The sequence below is a fragment of the Suricata suricatta genome, chromosome 6, assembly GCF_006229205.1.
Source record: "Suricata suricatta isolate VVHF042 chromosome 6, meerkat_22Aug2017_6uvM2_HiC, whole genome shotgun sequence".
In the NCBI taxonomy this organism is placed as follows: domain Eukaryota; kingdom Metazoa; phylum Chordata; class Mammalia; order Carnivora; family Herpestidae; genus Suricata; species Suricata suricatta.
This window is the reverse complement of record NC_043705.1, coordinates 6814695-6820025: the sequence shown is the minus strand read 5'-3', so window position 1 is coordinate 6820025 and position 5331 is coordinate 6814695.

The following is a 5331-nucleotide window of genomic DNA, read 5'->3' as shown; positions in this document are numbered from 1 at the left end:
GGATAATGTTAAGCTAAGATTGTCTTTTGCCCTTAGCGAAGTATCAATATCAAGGTAGTTGAGTTCCCAGAGGAAAGTCACTCTGCCTATCTTAAGGATGTGCCCACGAGTGTCGGCTGTAAGGAAATTTAATTTATGGGCTTTAAGTTTTAAGGAAATTTAAACTTTTTCTTTTGTGTTTGTTTTCCACATCAATAAATACATACTCGCTCTCCTTTCTCCTCTTAGCATCTTTAGAAGATGTTCCATTATCAAAGTAATGATTTTAACAATGTATTTATTGCGGCCTTTGTGATATTTACAGGATATGTTAATAGATGTAATATACATAACAGTAATTCCACAAAGGGGGGAAATGGAATAGATCTATATAGGAGTAATATTTCGTATCTCACTGAAATCAAGTTAGTATAAATCTGAAACCGATGTTGATAAATGAAGATGTATATGGCAAGCCCTAGAGTAACCACTAAGGCCACACACATCCTCTGTCTCTCTGTGTCTCAAAAATAAATAAACTATTAAAAATTTAAAAATATATAGGTTTTAAGGAGCACCTGGGTCGCTTAGTCAGTTAAGCATCTGACTCCTGATTTTGGCTCAGATCACGATCTCAGTTCATGAGATTGAGCCTTGATTCTGGCTCTGTGCTGGCAGCATGGAGCCTATTTGGGACACTCTCTCTCTGTCTCTGTCTGTCTGTCTGTCTCTCTCTCTCCCTGATCCTTCCCTACTCATGTTCTCTCTCTCCTTCTTAAAATAAAGATTAAAAAAAAATACTGGTCTTGGGGTGCCTGGGTGGCTCAGTTGGTTAAGTGTCCAACTTCAGCTCAGGTCATGATCTCACATTTTGTGAGTTTGAGCCCCGCATTGGGCTCTGTCCTGACAGTACAGAGCCTGAAGCCTGTTTCAGATTCCGTGTCTCTCTCTCTCTCTGCCCTCCCTTCCTTGTTCGTGTTCTCTCTCTCTCTCTCAAAATAAATATGCATTAAAAAAATACTGGTTTTAAGTCACTAGGTTGATTTCATGGCCCACTCACAGATCATGATCTGCAGTTTATATTATGCTGACCTCAAGTAGGTTCTCATTGCACCTTGTGTGTTTGTTTCATAATGTAATATCCCTCCCTCCCTCTCCCCTCCCAGCTGTCTTGCTCTTGCTCTTGCTCTGCTTTCTCTCTCTCTCTCTTTCCTTCTTTCCATTCCCTGCCATATTTTAAGTCCCATGAGGAGTCAGGGTCATCTTACTCATTGCTGTATTTCCAGCACCCAGCCTAGGACTATAACAAGTACAAGTTATGTGCAAGCAGAAGTTGAAAGGCACAAACCGTAAGCAGAAGTCAGCCACTAGGCAGATGCTAAGGTACCCAGAGGGAAGCAGAAACTATGACCCAGTAGACAGGGCTGTGATCTATCTCTAAGTCTGTATGTATCGTTCCAGAAACTTCTTTACCCTCCCTCTTAATTAAGGGGAGGTTTTGTTTTGTTTTGTTTTTTTAATAATGCTAGGGGCGCCTGGGTGGCTCAATGAGTTAAACATCTGGCTTCTTTGATTTCGGCTTAGGTGGTAATCTTGCAATTCATGAGTTTGGGCCCCACATTGGGCCCCGTGCTGACAGCGTGGAGCCTGCTTAGGGTTCTCTCTCCCTCTCTCTGCCCCTCCCCTGCTCTCTCTTTCAAAATAAATAAATAAACTTCAAAAGAAAGAAAGAAAATAATGCTACATAAATAGGTGAATTAAACATTTGATCAATCTGAGCAAAGAATCTGAATACTTCTCTAAAATGAATATCAAGATTCTAAATCTCACATGGGGGTTGATGGATAAACGGAGGAATTACTTTAAAACCTGCAGATGCTGAAGGCAGGAGAGTAAGCCTGCTCCATTTAGCCCTCCCCCGTCCCCGTGCTTTTACCCCCCAGCTGGCTTCCTGCTTTATTCTGCTGCCTGACTCTGCATACTCTGCCCCACAGGCCCGCATGACTCTTGGCCCCGTAGAAGAAACGATGCTCTAGATTTATTGGGAAGGTGCTTTCAAAGGTAAATAAAACTACAGGAGTCATCTCTCTCTGAGAGTTCTCTTCTAAGGGTTTAGGAGAAACAGGCAGGATCCCCACCCAGGGAAGTGTCTAGGTTGGTAAATAACTCTGGCTCACTCCGGCTTAGGTTCTTTCTCACTCTTGCATTCTGACACTTTTCGTTGCTCTAGACCTCGTATTATTTAAGACTTATGAAATCTGAGAGTCAAGTTTGAGCATTGAGGTGGTCCAATCTAACGCTAGATTCTACATTGGAGATAGGAGACAAAACTCCCAGATAGAAATAACATGTGCCTGTGGCTGTGTTGTTTTGGGTTTTACACACACACACACACACACACACACACACGCACATTTGGGAGGTACATATTTGTATATATGTAACAGATTTAACCATGAAACTAACAAACGTTAAAATTCAGTGCTTTTCATTTGCATGGGCCCCTTCTAAGAAATGAATCTAATTTTGTCTATTCTTTTTAAGAGGCTTTCAAAAATGGATAACCTTCCTGCCCCACAAAATCTGGATCTGCCCATGCCTTCAGGAATGCGGGCAGCTCAGTAGAGTTGCAGTTTTAGGAGCTCAGTTCTGCCCAGTAGCACCAGCTGTGGAACAAGCTGAGGAGTTGCTGCTGAGACATTAGAAGAAAAGAGAAGAAAAGATAAAGGTTGGAGCGACTTTTGGTTTCTTCTTACCCACTGAGGTGCATAACCCGGGGCTCATAGGAAAATATAAACAGAGCTGAGACACCATGGCATAGCACCTGGGTACAGAAGGAGGTGCCAATAACCCAAATAAATTTGGTATAAAAAATATACTTGGGGCACCTGGGTGGCTCAGACGGTTAAGCGTCTGACTTCGGCTCAGGTCATGATCTCGTGGTTTGTGGGTTCGAGCCCCACGTCGGGCTCTGTGCTGACAGCTCAGAGCCTGGGGCCTGCTTCAGATTCTGTGACTCCCTCTCTCTCTCTGCCCCTCCCCTGTTCTCTGTCTCTCGAAATTAAGTAAATGTTAAAAAAAATTTACAAATACATATATACTTTATCATCTTTATTTGACTTATAATTTATATAGATCTTTAGTTAAACTTATGTACAATAATAAGGTAAGGTACTGATAAGAGGGGAAGCTAGGTATAGGGTCTCTGGGGGCTCCTTGAACTACCTTCTCAATTTTTCCATAAATCCAAAGATGTTCTAAAAAAAACAAAGTCTACTATTTTTTTTTTTAAAAAGGTTGCCAATTATTCTAATAAAAGCATATCATTTACACACTGCATTGTATTTTCTATATAATGGAAATACTTTTTGGGAGACTGACATTTGTTAATCTAAAAAAAATTAGGCTGCAGGGGAGCCTGGGTGGCTCAGTCGATTGAGCGTCTGACTTCGGCTCAGGTCATGATCTCACAGTTTGTGGGTTCGAGCCCTGTGTCAGGTTCTGTGCTGACAGCCCGGAGCCTGAAGCCCGCTTCCGATTCTGTGTGTCCCTCTCTCTCTCTCTCTGTCCCTCCCTTGCTCATGATCTGTCTCTGTCTGTCTCTCAAAAATAATGTTAAAAAAGAAAATTGGGCTGCAGACAGGTTTAATTCTAGTTAACCAAAGTGGAATAAGCAACTGATTTAATTAATTTAATTTATGGTAGGCTCTGGACATTGTGTGGATTTTTAAACTTAATTAGGAAACACTTTTAAATTAAATCCAGCACCGAATGTTTGGGGTTTTTTTCCATTTGTTTTAGTTAACCTAATGATCAGAAGCAAAAAGAAGCTATAAACCTTTTTAATGAGATATTTCATTTGAAGGGGAGGTGGATTCCCCTCCACACACACACACATAAATAGGTTATTCTAGAATTGGTCTATAATGAAACTAAACACCTGTTTGAAGTTTTATAAGACTACATTTTGAAGTAAGGCTCTCTAACCTTGTAATTTTCTAGCACCTTTTATATGTCCACTGGAGCATTTCACAAGCACCTTATGGTGCATTTATAGTGACATTTCCTAAATGAGAGAAGCAGATGAATCAAATGACTAATACCAGATTCTCCATGCGTCAGAGGTAGGACTGTTCCATTGAGTCATTACCTGTCAGTCCTAAAGCAGTTTCCAGGAGAATTATTTAAAGAAACCATCTGAAATCACAGCATTTCAATAGGAAATAAAATAGCAGTCATTCTCCTACCAGGTGTCAATAGTGGATTGTTTGAAACCAGATCTTAGGAGATTCATTTACCTAAAGATATTGCTAAACTGAAACACAAAGATATTACTCTCACCTTTAAAAACATATACAGACAGGGGTGCTTGGGTGGCTCAATTGGTTAAGCGTCTGACTTTGGCTCAGGTCATGATCTCGTGTTTGTGAGTTCAAGCCTCGCATCAGGCTCTGTGCTGACAGCTCAGAGCCCAACACGGGGCTCGAACCCACAAACCATGAGATCATGACCTGAGCGGAAGTCAGAAGCTTAACCGACTGAGCCACCCCGGCGCCCCTCGTTTATGCTACTCTTAATGACGAGTGGTGGCTCACAGCACTACTGTACAGGGGGTGTATTAGACAAGTCAGTCGCTCTCTATTAATTTTCTCAGAACTATCCCGGTATCCTAGCTCCTAAGATAACCACCTTATTAGTAATGTAACAACACTGTAGCAGAAAACAGCATTACGAATTTTTCGAACACCAGAAAAAAGAATATCTGACCACTGAGTTTTCAGTGCCCCTTCCTTCAGTGATGGGGTTTCTTATGAGAATACATACCAGCAACAGAACATCAATATTTTGTATACAATTCCACACTTTTGCTAAAATTAGTTCTCACTTATACCCAAAATAGGTCGGGCCTGGGTAAGCTTGTTTTCAACCTATGAGGTACAAGCCTGTGCTAGTAAAAGACTGTAGTTCACGTAACCCATTTAAAGCAGTATGGTTTTTAAAATGAGTAATAAAGGGCGCCCGGGTGGCTCAGTCGGTTGAGCGTCCGGCTTCAGCTCAGGCCATGATCTCACAGTTCGTGGGTTCAAGCCCCGTATCCGGCTCTGTGCTGACAGCTCAGAGCCAGCCTGGAGCCTGCTTCCGATTCTGTGTCTGCCTCCTCTCTGACCCTCCCCTGCTCTCTCTGTCTCTCAAAACTAAATAAAAAACACTAAAAAAAGATTTTTTTTCAATGAGTAACAAGTAGAAAAATACTTGATCTGAAGCACCCTGGGGGAAAAATATATTAACACAGATGATCCATTAGTTCTTGAACTACGTGACATTGTCACAGGCAATTCTAACCTTGTTAGC